Raw genomic sequence first — 13190 nt, 5'->3', positions numbered from 1 at the left:
TATAGACACAAAATCAAATAGGGGTAATGCAGGAGTAGGTTTAATAATGGATAGGAAAATAGGAATGCGGGTAAGCTACTACAAACAGCACAGTGAACGCATTATTGTGGCAAAGATAGATACGAAGCCTGTGCCTACTACAGTAGTACAAGTTTATATGCCAACTAGCTCTGCAGATGATGAAGAAATTGAAGAAATGTATGATGAAATAAAAGAAATTATTCAGATAGTGAAGGGTGGCGAAAATTTAATAGTCATGGGTGACTGGAATTTGGTAGTAGGAAAAGGGAGAGAAGGAAATGTAGTAGGTGAATATGGACTGGGGCTAAGAAATGAAAGAGGAAGCAGCCTGGTAGAATTTTGCACAGAGCATAAGTTAATCATAGCTAACACTTGGTTCAAGAATCATAAAAGAAGGTTGTATACATTGAAGAATCCTGGAGATACTAAAAGGTATCAGACAGATTATATAATGGTAAGACAGAGATTTAGGAACCAGGTTTTAAATTGTAAGACATTTCCAGGAGCAGATCTGGACTCTGACCACAATCTATTGGTTATGATCTGTAGATTAAAACTGAAGAAACTGCAAAAAGGTGGGAAATTAAGGAGATGGGACCTGGATAAACTGACTAAACCAGAGGTTGTACAAAGTTTCAGGGAGAGCAGAAGGGAACAATTGACAGGAATGGGGGAAAGAAATACAGTAGAAGAAGAATGGGTAGCTCTACGAGGGCTAGTAGAAGATATATTGAATTTAATTGATGAAAGGAGAAAATATAAAAAATGCAGTAAATGAAGCAGGCAAAAAGGAATACAAACATCTCAAAAATGAGATCGACAGGAAGTGCAAAATTGCTAAGCAGGGATGGCTAGAGGACAAATGTAAGGATGTAGAAGCGAGTATCACTAGCGGTAAGATAGATACTGCCTACAGGAAAATTAAAGAGACCTTTGGAGATAAGAGAACCACATCAAGAGCTCAGATGGAAACCCAGTTCTAAGCAAAGAAGGGAAAGCAGAAAGGTGGAAGGAGTATACAGAGGGTCCATACAAGGGCAATGTACTTGAGGACAATATTATGGAAACGGAAGAGGATGTAGATGAAGATGAAATGGGAGATATGATACTGCGTGAAGAGTTTGACCGAGCACTGAAAGGCCTAGGTCGAAATAATGCCCCGGGACTAGACAACATTCCATTAGAGCTACTGACAGCCTTGGGAAAGCCAGTCCTGACAAAACTCTACCGTCTGGTGAGCAAGATGTATGAGACAGGCGAAATTCCCTCAGACTTCAAGAAGAATATAATAATTCTGATCCCAAAGAAAGCAGGTGTTGACAGATGTGAAAATTACCGAACTATCTGTTTAATAAGTCACAGCTGCAAAATACTAATGCGAATTCTTTACAGATGAATAGAAAAACTAGTAGAAGCCGACCTCGGGGAAGATCAGATTGGATTCCGTAGAAATGTTGGAACACGTGACGCAATACTGACCCTACGACTTATCTTAGAAGCTAGATTAAGGAAGGGCAAACCTACGTTTCTAGCATTTGTAGACTTAGAGAAAGCTTTTGACAATGTTGATTGGAATACTCTCTTTCAAATTCTGAAGGTGGCAGGGGTAAAATACAGGGAGCGAAAGGCTATTTACAATTTGTACAGAAACCAGATGGCAGTTATAAGAGTCGAGGGACGTGAAAGGGAAGCAGTGGTTGGGAAGGGAGTGAGACAGGGTTGTAGTCTCTCCCCGAGGTTATTCAATCTGTATATTGAGCAAGCAATGAAGGAAACAAAAGAAAAATTCAGAGTAGGTATTAAAATCCATGGAGAAGAAATAAAAACTTTGAGGTTTGCCGATGACATTGTAATTCTGTCAGGGATAGCAAAGGACTTGGAAGAGCAGTTGAATGGAATGGATAGTGTCTTAAAAGAAAGGAGGATATAAGATGAACATCAACAAAAGCAAAACGAGGATAATGGAATGTAGTCGAATTAAGTCGGGTGATGCTGAGGGAATTAGATTAGGAAATGACACACTTAAAGTAGTAAAGGAGTTTTGGTATTTGGGGAGCAAAATAACTGATGATGGTTGAAGTAGAGAGGATATAAAATGTAGACTGACAATGGCAAGGAAAGCGTTTGTGAAGAAGAGAAATTTGTTAACATCGAGTATAGATTTAAGTGTCGGGAAGTCGTTTCTGAAAGTATTTGTATGGAGTGTAGCCATGTATGGAAGTGAAACATGGACGATAAATAGTTTGGACAAGAGGAGAATAGAAGCTTTCAAAATGTGGTGCTACAGAAGAATGTTGAAGATTAGGTGGGTAGATCACGTAACTAATGAGGAGGTATTGAATAGGATTGGGGAGAAGAGAAGCTTGTGGCACAACTTGACTAGAAGAAGGGATCAGTTGGTAGGTCATGTTCTGAGACATCAAGGGTTCACCAATTTAGTATTGGAGGGCAGTGTGGAGGGTAAAAATCGTAGAGGGAGACCAAGAGATGAATACACTAAGCAGATTCAGAAGGATGTAGGTTGCGGTAGGTACTGGGAGATGAAGAAGCTTGCACGGGATAGAGTAGCATGGAGAGCTGCATCAAACCAGTCTCAGGACTGAAGACCACAACAACAATAACAACTAGTTTTGTAACATAACCAGTACTCTATTTATCTCTGAAGCAACTGATTTCCCCTTAAACATCCCAACAACCACCACCAACTGATTTCTTTCAGAAAAACTTAGGGTTAACGTAACATCATATGATCATACATTTGCTTGTTAAAATTAAAGATGAAGCACAAGCTCTTTCCATTCTTTCACATGTCTGCTCCAGTAATAAGACCCAACATGCACAATACTTGGTAAATAAGGAAAATAACAAAATGGCAACTGCTATTGCTGTTACTCTGCCTCTTTAACAGTTTTCAAGAATAAAAGTTTCAGAAAGATAAGAGTCCTCCTTCATGACAAGACCATTGATTGGAGACGAAACACTAGGTAAGATGGAAATGCGTGAACAGAGGAAGCAGCCAGGGTCTTTTTCTTACATAAAAAAAGAAGAGGCAGCATTCATCTGAGTTGATTTAGGAAAGCCTAAATTAAAATGGCCTGATTGTGATTTGAATAATACTACACAACACACAAAATTTCTCATCCAAGTGAAAATATACTGAATTTTATACATCCAAAGCAAGTTAATCTAAACAGAATACAAAATATTAACTTTTGCACAAAGAACTTTCCAGGTTTTTTAATGTGGTCCTTTCTCATTCACATTCACTGTAGTTGAAAGTCTGGTATCTGAAGTTAGTTGAAACTCTGGCTCTGTGGAAGCTGAATGTCCACTGGAGGAAATGGATCCGGATAGCCATACAGGGCCTAGTATCACCGTAGTATGTGCTTGGATAGCGCAGGCTACTAATATGAACAACTCACTACCAGGCCACAAGCTGCAGTGCTTAACTTATCACTAAGTGTTCCAACCGGAAGCTGTAGGCATAGGATGACCCTCAGTTTGCAGCAGTGTTGTGATCCATCATTGTCTGGTATCTCTAATGCACCTGAGCTTCCTGTCACTCCTTGTCAACAGTAACAGGGGCTGCTCTGTTTGTGCCTGCAGCGTTTTTCTGTTCACTCCCAAGCAGACTGTCTGGATTGCTGGGGGTTTTGCATGTGCTATGGCAAAGAGGTGCAGCTCCACCCAGTGTGCTGAAACTGCACAACCCATTCCCATCCCATCTCATGAGTGCACCAAGACACTGTACATGCTTTGCAGTCAGCGGTCCCCCTGAGCTATCCCTTCAGGTGGAAACTGCTTCTCATGCTTCGCATTTCTCACTAGGACATCCATTTCTAGGTGGACACAGGGGACATTGTTTCTTTGATAAATCATGTGACTTATGCACAACTGTGCTCACCTAAGTTGCCCCCCCCCCCCCCCCCCCCAACCCATCCTTGTGGCACTTGGTGGCCTATGGGGACGTTTCTATTCTTCTTCAAGTGCAGTTTTTGACAACTGTGGCCTGGCCTACAAAAGCATTATGGGGCTCATCACATTATTTCTAGTTGAGCACCTGTTTGCTACCAACATTTTGGAGTGGACACTGACGGTGTATGGATTTTCTGTTTCTGATGAAGTCAGCCGCAGTTCCTTTCCAAGAACTGGATGATCTAGGCACTGCATTTGCATCTCTGTTACAGTTGGATTCATAATGTGCTTCAGATTTTCAGGTGCATATCACCCCATGGCCTAGTTTTTACTATGCCAGAGCAATTTAGTTACGCTATGTGCTGCTGTGAAGCAGGAGCTAGATTGTCTCTAGGCTGCTAGGATTGCCGAGCTGATTGTCGAGCTAGTCATCATCAAAAAGCCCTATGGTTTTTTCTGATTGTGTGGAAATCTCACGGCTACAATCAATGGTCAATCATGGTTGGAAACTTGTCTCCTGACCACAAGATCTCCTCCCCAAACTTGCTGGAGGGGAATACTAGTCCCAGATAGATCTCACTGCGGCTTACATTCGGTTACCCTGAGATGGGGAATCACAGAACATTTTTGCCATTAAAATGACTTTTGGATTGTACAAGTACAACTGGCTCCCACATTGCCTCAGCCTCCACAATTTTCTGAAAGAGCTGATGCTGCATATTCTGGCTTGCATGAATTACCTGCATGATCTCACTGTCACGAGATACTCACACCATTAACATTTGCAAAACCTCCACACCCTTTTTACAACCCTGCGAGACAAAGGACTGCATCATTGTTTAGAGAAGAGCCGGTTTTTTTTTCAGCCAGGAGTGGAGTATTTGGGGAATGGGTCACCAAAACAGGAACCAGGACCACTGACTGGAATGTCACCGCAATAGAGTTCTTATCTCACCCGACACACTTACCTGAATTGCAGGGGTTTTTGGACAAAATTAACTATTATTCCAAGTTCTTACCCTGTGTGGCCCATATTGTGAACGCCCTAAATCATTTATGTAAAAAGTGGTTGCCCTAAAACTTGACCCCTGCCTGTGGCAGGACTTTTACCTAATTGGAAATCATGCTGAAACCGACCCCCTCCCTCACACCATTCTCTCCTGTTAAAAACCATTAAAAAGTCAAGATCAAAGAAAATATTTTTTATCCAAGACAACCAGTTTCAACAGTCTTAGCTGTCATCTTCAGGTCCTAAACATTTTTTTTGGTAGTAGAACATGTTCATTTTATGCTGAACCTGATGCATCTTGTGCATGAGGTTCAGCGTAAAATGAACATGTTCTACTACAAAAAAATGTTTAAGACCTGATGATGAGAGCTAAGACTGTTGGAACTGGTTGCCTTGAATACAAAATATTTTGTGTGATCTTGACTTTTGAATGGTTTTTAAAAATTAAAACAGATCACCCTTCAACACCCTCATAATGAGAAAATTCAATCATTCTCTCCTGGTTGCCCATTGGTTGTGGCACAGGGTGGTCTTGATGCTCAGGTATGCAAATGGCACCAGACAACTTACAGCATACCCATCAAGGACATTCACCCCACACAGCAAAACTATTCCCAGATCAGAGAGGAGGAATTGGTGATAATGCTTGCCATTAAAAAGTTCATGTATGCCTTTTTGGGACAGAGTTCTCTCTAATTGTGGATCACAGGCTGTTGGTGGCATTATGCAGGCTGCACTTCAGCCTCTCAGGGCTGACAGCCAAACATCTCTAGCACTGGGCACAGTTTCTGTGTGCATACATATGGCACCAGGCTGATCATTCCAATGCTGATGCAGCACTGTCTCATCTTCCTGCTGGCCCGGACAATGATTTCAACTGACAGGAGGTTCTCTGCTTCCACGTCAGTACCAAGCAGCAACGTTCACTGGATGGTTTCCCCATTATGGCTGCCTGTGTTGCTTGTCGCTGACACTACATGCTAAGACCCCACCTTGCAGCAGGCCCTCCACTACATGGCCTATGGCTGACCAATTACCTCAACCCACCAGTTGGTGAATGGGTTTAGTTCCTGAAAATACATTTCTCAGGCTCTTGGTTGTTGATGATGTCATTCTTTTAGAGAATGAGACGGTTGTACACTGGGTGGTCTCCATGAAGAACCATGTCAAAAGGTGGTCAGTTTGCTGCATCAGGGACATGGGGAGATGTCCCACCTGAAGGTGTTAGCTAGCCATCATGTTTACTGGCCCGGGGTCAGAGGCAACATGGAAAGAATGGTCTGCAGCTGCATGGCATGCACACGACACCAGGCAGCACCACCACAGTGTTCTGCCTCCTAGTCTAGCTCTGTGCCTCCCCTGGAACTGCACCCATCATGATTCTGCAGATCCATTCTTGCAGTCAATGTGTTTGTTCATTGTGGATGCTTACTCAAAATATCCATAGGTTTTAAGCAGGGCATCGCCAAGACCAATGCCATCTTCAATGCCTTGGTGCAGGTTTTTGCCACTGAAAGGTTGCCTTGGACATTAGTCTCTAATAATAGGTGCAATTCATGGCACAGGCTTTCAAAGATTTATGTGAGGACAATGACAAAAAACATATTTGCAGCCCTCCATACCACTCTTTCTTACTTGGTGAAGCAGAACATCTTAATCTAGACTTCTAATATCAAGTGAAAAAAGCTGTCAAATCCTCTGCCACTCCATTGGCCATCACCACACTTTTGAGCATTGATTGAATCATGCCGACTAACAACTGTAGCCTCACTGAGCTACTCCAAAAACAGCAACTACTGCTGCTGCTTCATCTTCTGATGTCATCCCCTTCAGAGTCCTGTTCCTGTCCGTCTCAGCACGTGGCATGGCTGTGTGGGAGTACTATGCTTTGATGCCAGCAACAGTAGTGGAGATCCATGGGTGGTGTGTTATGTCAGTCCAAACGCGGAAGGGGCTTGAGTACCGTCACTACAACCAGCTCCAGCCTCCATGGCCAGTAACCCTGGGGGCTGCCTATGACTGCTCACTGTTGCGCCAGCAGTTTCTTCTGCAACCCTGTGGATCGGTGGAACCACCTGGCACACCCATGCCTGTGATGTCCTGATGGACACTGTCAAACACCCTCCCTTCCCACAGCTGACAGCTGAAAGGACTGGGCCCTCACCCGTGCCTCCATTGCACCCCCACGACACATGGCACTAACTGGGGCATTTCTGCCAAAACATGCCTCCGTCTGTCTGAGGGAGAGGGGGAGAGGGGGAGGGGGGGCTGGTATTTGACACTGCAGAAGCTGAATGCCCACTGGAAGAAATGGTCCTGGATGGCCATTCAAGAGCGTAGTATCACCACAGTGCTGCACTCACATAGTAAGCGTGCCAGCCATCTCACCACATGAATATGCCGGCCAATACTGTTCCTCGTAGCTGATATAAATAAGGAAGCCCAGCAAACAGTCAGACAGTCCGGTACTCGTGTCTGATATTGTCAGTCACAATCATCGCTGTACTACGGATCATTCGATAACAACCTTGCTTGGCACTTGCTCTTTCTCTTTGGTCACGATTAGGATTCTCTCTCTCTCTCTCTCTCTCTCTCTCTCTCTCTCTCTCTCTCTCTCTTTCTTTCTTTCTTTCTTTGCTCTTGGCCTGCTGACATTGGTGTGGTGAAGGTTCTGAATTTGCAGCTCATTGTTGCATAGGTTGCTTATACTTGTCTGTGTCCCATCCATTGTCAGTGAGCTGCATTTGGTATGACTACCACTTGGTGTCATGATCTCTTCCTCAGGTGGCCCTTCCACCTTGTGGCTTCACTAGTTTCTCTCCTGGGTTCTGATGCATGCATTAATAGCTGGATACTCATGGATATAGCAGAAAAATGTCTTTGCCAATTATCTTCTGGTTACAATCAGTGCAAAGCATACAACAAACCTTGACTTGAACATTTCTGGTCTTGCTCTAAATGTGACTCCACTGACATATTGCCATAAACTTCATTCTAACATAGTTTCACCTTCCTTTCCTATGTCACTCCCCTCCATATTAAGACATTACAGCTATGGAAAGAAGCACTACTCATGACGATGAGACCAAACTAGAGCTTATTATTTCTTCTGATAAAGAATTTGATAGCTGTGGTCACTAACCACCATGATTACATAGCTGAAGGTGTTCTCTAGGTTCTCAACACCTTTGTTTACATCGCTTACCACTAAAAGCCTCAACTGCAGAAGTCCAACATGACCTCCAACAACTACTCAAAACATTAGGTCCACTGAAAGATATGGTAACTGAATCCATCTCCCTCCCCACACTGCTAACATCCTGTACACCTCGGTCTGGTTCCAAAGCTCCACAAACCAAACTAGCTTGGTCTCCTCAACTGTTGTTCCACCATGACTTGTTACTGTGCTCCCACTGAAAGATTTGCCATGAGCAGCACTTCCAGTCAATTGTCCAAAGTCTCCTTACCTACATCCATAACACTAATCACTTGCTACACTGCCTTGCTACAGTTTCTAACCTACTACCAGGGCAGATCCTTTGCTTCTCATTGTGGATACTGTGTTCCTGTAACTGACATCTGTATGATAATAATCATGTCATGGAATACTACCTTTTGCAGTATACTCATAAACAAAAACAACTGTGTACACTTTAACCCATAATTGCTTCTCCATTGAAGGAAGGCCAAATCTTCTCATTGTGTCATGTGTTTCAAAATGAATATTGGGCTTTTAAGACTTTGTAGCATGTTACATTCAACTTACAATTTTAATACATTCAATGAAACAGCGACTCGAATAGCTTTTCTTGCAAGTGTTCAGTGTGAGCACCATTCGCCACGTGGCACACATCAAGTTGATAGGTGGGTTCTTTCCAAACCTGGATCAGTGTATTTGCAATAGTTGTTACAACAACTGTTTCAGTCCTGTTTTTTAAGTTGAGTAGATCAGTGGAGACAAACACAAAACCCATTATGAACACTCAACGGTAAAAAATGCACGGTGTCAGATCAGGTGAACATGGAGGCCATGTGAAACAAGATCTGGCATCCAGCCCATCTATGGTCAATCCAGCAACTGCGTACAGTGTCATTTAACTAATCACATACTAAAGGCCCATAAACTTTACACCAGGATACATGGGGCAGGGGGGGGGGGGGGGGGGGGGGGAAGGATTTGCACATTATGTGTGTTCACATTTCCACCTAGGTGAAATGTCAGTTCATCACTGAAGACAACACAATCCCAGAAACTCTTCATCACCATGCAGCAATATTTTGTTCCAAAGCTGGCATGTAAACTGTAATCTGCAAACTTTAGAGCTTACAATAACTGCGAACACTAAGCATGTAGTTGCGAGCATCTCCTTAAACATCTATATACGGACATCACTGGAACTGCTAATTCATGACGATCCTTCCAAACTGATTTCTTGCAGCTATGTAGGAAAGACTCTCTCAGTCATTCAACACATTATTCAGTCATTATTGGTCATCCCGAATTCTTCTCTTTGCAAAGAAAGCTGGTGTATTCAAACTGATGATATAATTTACCCATGTTGTTATCACTCAGGTGATTACAATGGAAGTTAATATGGAACACACTTTGCACTGTAACAACAAATTCAATCTCTGCAAACTGTAAAATACAAAAAGCTTTCTCTTCACCAGTTGCCATCTTTGCTACTAGTGTTTTCTAATGGAAGACACATGAAAAATTCCATGCATGTAAGTATACAAAGACAACAGTTTGAGTTGCTTTTTTATTTAATGTATTATTCATAATTGTAAACTGAATGTAATAAATAGTACAAAGCTTAAAACCCTAATATTCATTTTGAAACACGCGGTACTGAGAAGTGACAAAAGTAACGGAGTAGTGATCACATCTATATACAGGTGGCAGTTGCATCGTGTACACAAGCTAATAACGAGCAGCGCATTGGCAGAGCTGTCATTCATACTTAGATGATTTGTATGAAAAGGTTTCCGAAGTGGTTATGGCTGCACAACAAGAATTAACAGACTTTGTATGCAGAATGGTAGTTGGAGCTAGATGCATGGGACATAGTATTCCGAAAAACATTAGGGAATTCAATATTCAAAGGTCCACAGTGTAAAGAGAATGCAATGAATACCAAATTTCAGGCATTACCTCTCAATACGGACAATGCAGCGGCCAACAGCCTTCACTTAATAATCGAGAACAGTGGTGTTGTGCAGAGTTGTCAGTGCTAACAGACAAGCAACACTGTGAGAAATAACTGAAGAAATCAATGTGGGATGTACAACAAATGTATGTGTTAGGATGATGTGGCAAAATTTGGTGTTATAGGTTATGGCAGCAGACAACCAATGTGAGTGCCTTTGCTAACAACACGCCATCGCCTGCAGCACCTCTCCTGGGCTCATGATCATATCAGTTGGATCCTAGAAGATTGGAAAATCATAGCCTGGTCAGACGAGACCTGACTTCAGTTCATAAAAGTTGACGGTAGGGTTCAAGTGTGGCGCAGACCCCACAAAGCCATAGACCCAAGTTGTCAATAAGGCACTGTGCAATCTGGTGGTGGCTCCATAATGTTGTGAGCCATATTTACATGGAATGGACTAGATCCTCTTGTCCAACTGAACCAATCATTGACTGGAAACAGTTATGTTTGGCAACTTGGATAGCATTTGTAACCATTCATGGACATCATGTTCCCAAACAATTATGGAATTATTATGGATTACAATGTGCCACATCTCTGGGCAACAACTGCCACAATTGGTTTGAAGATAATTTTAGACAATCTGAGCAAATTGTTTGGTCATCCAGATCATCCAACATGGAGCCCATTGAACGTTTATGGGACATAATTGAGAGGTCAGTTTTTGCACAAAATCTTGCACCGGCAACATTTTCACAATCATGGACTGCTATAAAGGCAGCATGGCTCAATATTCCTACAGGAAAGTTTCAACAACTTGTTGAGTCCATGTCATATCAAGTTGCTGCACTATGCTGGGCAAAAGGTGGTCTGACACAATATTACAAGGTATCCCATGACTTTTGTCACCTCAGTATATGTTACTGCACATTTTATTTCCACATTTCTGATGGCACAACAAAATCCTCTTTTGACCTCAGGTGCATCTAAAACCAACAGCACCTGTATTTTGACAGTTGTCACCAGCTCCATGTCAGCTGTCACCAGCTCCTTGGCACCCGAGGGTGTCAAACCTGCAATTGGAAACAGAACAAACCCAAGTATGCGAACAGTCTTCCTAGAGTCTTACAAGGCACATAATATTCTGTTCTGCTAGTACAGAAACAGATTTCCCACCCAGAACCCCCTACTGCTACCTTCCTAATCAAAGACAGAGTGTATGTGCTATATGCCAATCAGCTATAACATTATGACTCCCTACCTAATAGCTGGTATGTCCACCTTTGTCATGGATGACTGTGGCAACACGTCATGGCATGGAAGCAATGAGGCCTTGGTGGGTCCCTGGAACGAGTTGGCACCACATCTGCACACACAAGTCACCTAATTCACATAAATTTCAGGGAGAGGGGTGATGAGCTCTGATGCCATATTCAATCACATCTCAGATGTGTTCGATTGAGTTCAGGTCTGGTGAGTTGTGGGGTCAGTACATAAATTGGAACTCACCACTGTGTTCCTCGAACTACTCCATCACACTCCTGGCCTTGTGACATGGTGCATTATCTTGTTGAAAAATGCCTCAGCTACCAGGAAATATGATCGTCATGAAGGGATGTACGTGGTCTGCAACCAGTGTATGATACTAGTTGGCCATCATGGTGCCTAGCTAGAGTTCCACTGGAGCCATGGATGCCCAAGTGAATGTTTCCCTGATCATAATGAAGCTGCCACCAGCTTGTCCCTGTCCCTCAGTACAGGTGTAACAGAGCTGTTCCCCTGGAAGGAGACATAATCACACTCTTCAATCAGCATGATGAAGAAGGTATTGGGATTCATTCAGACCACGCAATGCTCTGCCATTGTGCCAATGTCCAGTGCTGATGGTCAAAGGCCTATTTCAATCATAGTTGCCGATGTCACAGTGTTAATATTGGCACATGCATGGGTCGTCAGCTGCTGAGGTCCATCATTAGGAGTGTTTGGTGCAGTGTGTGTTCAGACACATTTGTACTCTCCCCAGAATTAAAGTCCGATGTTAGTTCTGCTCAGTATGTCTCTCTTTAGATATTGAGATCAACAGCCTATGATCGTTACTGCCAGGACTTGCCGCATTTCAATGAAGACTCTTGCTAACAACTAGCTCGGTTCTACGGTGTTGCGATTTAGGTTTCTATAGTGGTCAATTCTTTGAGGTGTTTTACGTAACAGCTGACAGGATCTGGCATGACTGCAGACTTCCTTGGTGGACCTTAAGTGGACTTTCTATGATGTGCATAACATCAAGGTATGAAAGGATTTAGCAAGCTATCAATGCACTTTATGTTCTCTAAAGGCATGAGAAATAAATCACTTTGTTGCACTGACACCAGGTATTACATCATGTGTGAAAGCAGTCACACCATATTCCAGGTGTCTTGCAAATGATGTACAGCATTCTACATGTGAACAAGACCTAAACTGGCATTTAGCAGCTACTGCTGAACTATAAATAACTCCTGCATAGTTGTCATGTCTCTTCTGCTCATACTCTATTCTCACAAACTTTTCAGTTGTGCCTCTGTTTGTATGCATCATCAACTGTAACCAGTTTCACATCTTTGCCCTCTCCATATCCTCTCCTGACAATTTTCCACCTCATAATTTTCCTGTCTTGAAATTTCACTCCCCCCCTTTGTTTTGTGGTGGTACATCTAAACCTCATTTTAATGCTGCTGCTGAGCACTCACCGTCTCCTCCTCTCCTACCTATCAGTGTCACTCCTTGCTCTGCATATCTTAGAGCCTCCTATTTTCTGTCTCTTCCTTCCATTACCTCATCTTTTGCTAGCAATTCATTGTTGACTTTTCGTGTTTTATTTAACTTCACGTGCGGTCCTTTCCTACTTAATTCCAGATTATATTGCTTCCTCAAATCACTTCATCCCTTTTGATGGATGTAGAAATATCTGAGTCTGTAAGTATTCTGGTTTTTCTAACTTCACTTGATTGCAGATTAATTATGAAGTCCTATTTTCCTATAAATATTCATATAAAGTGACGTGATTTCTTTAAAGCATTAGTCATATCAGTGCAAAGACAAGCAAATTATGA

At 42.6% G+C, this 13190-nt stretch overlaps 1 protein-coding gene across 1 annotated transcript in view; it reads right to left on the bottom strand.

The window, feature by feature from the left end:
- The window catches only part of LOC124775806 (general transcription factor 3C polypeptide 1), a 354943-nt gene that overhangs the window by 106905 nt on the left and 234848 nt on the right, over positions 1–13190 (bottom strand).

This window comes from Schistocerca piceifrons, chromosome 2 (assembly GCF_021461385.2).
Source record: "Schistocerca piceifrons isolate TAMUIC-IGC-003096 chromosome 2, iqSchPice1.1, whole genome shotgun sequence".
NCBI classification, from domain to species: domain Eukaryota; kingdom Metazoa; phylum Arthropoda; class Insecta; order Orthoptera; family Acrididae; genus Schistocerca; species Schistocerca piceifrons.
Note: the sequence above shows the minus strand (reverse complement) of the source record. Positions and strands in the feature narration are given on the sequence as shown.